A 1,632-nucleotide genomic window follows, 5' to 3' on the forward strand; every position below is an offset into this window, starting at 1 on the left:
TGTGGTTTTGTCCTCATCTTAAGGGAAATCAACCCGTCAAACACTAAGGAAGCTGCTGCGTTGGGCGATTGATGGTCGAAGGATGGGATAGACACGGGTTCCGATCCAGTATTTATCCCTACAGGATACTTAGCTTTACCGAACAAAAGAAAAAAAAAAGATTCAAATGATTTTCTTTCAGATGCTACAGTTCCGGTTTCTCAAATAGGAGAAATAAGCGGAAATGCAGTGTCTGTAAAGGGAGCCTCACACCCCACTCTTTGGCCAAGACAAAGTTTATAAGCTCCAAGTGTAATCCAGAGTTGTTCCTGACACTGGCAGCTGTTGCACGGGCTGCAGTCCTGTTGGCTCGCGCTGGCGTCACGCTGATAAATGAGCTAACTGAACATGATGCACCTTTGTTGGAGCAGTTGACTCCTGGGCTCGCCGCCGCCGCCGCTCCAAAACGTTTTCTCCCTGCATCCGGAACTGTAATGACGGCAGTTCACACAACTGCTTTGATGGGAAACATGTGTGGCAGAGTGAAGAGGAGCTGCCATTGTTGTTTTAACCAACGACTACAGGAGATCTTGGAGAGGAAGAGTTGGAGGATTTTCTCTGGTTTGGAAAAATTCTAAAACTTTGTCTTTTTTCAAGCTACACAAGAAATTTGTGTTGGTGTCGGAAACAAAATACTCTCTTCTGAATATTCAGTTTGTTTCAGATGAGGCGGGGGTTTTTTTTAATCAAGGGGAGAAAAAAACATAAAACCAAATTTGCCTGTCGTAAAGAAAAACAAGCATCAAACTACATTGTGGTAAAACCCTATAGAGATCCACTCTAATAAAATCATGTTTTCGGTGGTTTTCATCTGTTCTTGTGGCATTTTTCTCATGATGGAGGACATAATTAGGAAAATGAAGCTTACAACTGCATTTCTGAGTGTTTCTTTATGCTAATTGTTGTGAATCAGGAGCAGAGGATAAACACAGTTGGAAAAAGATCCTGTGTGTTTCATAGAAACACACTGGGCCGATCTCAAGATCCCAACTAGACGACTAGATCCATGAACGTCTTCGTTTTCCTCGTCTGAGCTGGAACGTGGCTTAAAAACTGTCTGACTGGGTAGCTCCAATATTGTCGCACCTCTAATGTCAGGTAGGGGGTGTGAGAGGGCATGTAAACAGAGAGCTCTCAGCAAAGGGAAGACCACTGGGAACGCTTTGAAAATAGATCAGAAGATGATCGGAATGGGATTACCATTCCAGATTTATTCCATTGTTGTTGTCGTATAAAGCATCTAGTCTCAGTTTTTACTGATGGCCACCCATTGAACTCCCAGGATGCACCACTTCCTACAAGATTGTTGAACAACTAAAACAGGGAAAACCTATTTCTGCATCTCAACATAGAGAAGTCCCTTGACCGGATGTATGAGCTGATCAAAAAGCAACAATTTGCTCCCAGAATGTTTGTACCCTCATCCAATCGGCACAGGGACGTTTGGTGCAGGAACAACCAGGTTTTCAGGTCTTTAGTCCTTCCAGCTTCTGCTAGAAGCAATAGAAGAGAGAAAGGCAACTAAAAGCTGCCGTGCTCTTTTATATTTTTCATCAGTGCTCGGCCTGGATCAGAAAAGATGTGGCAAACAAC

Source organism: Oryzias latipes, chromosome 18, assembly GCF_002234675.1.
Source record: "Oryzias latipes chromosome 18, ASM223467v1".
NCBI classification, from domain to species: domain Eukaryota; kingdom Metazoa; phylum Chordata; class Actinopteri; order Beloniformes; family Adrianichthyidae; genus Oryzias; species Oryzias latipes.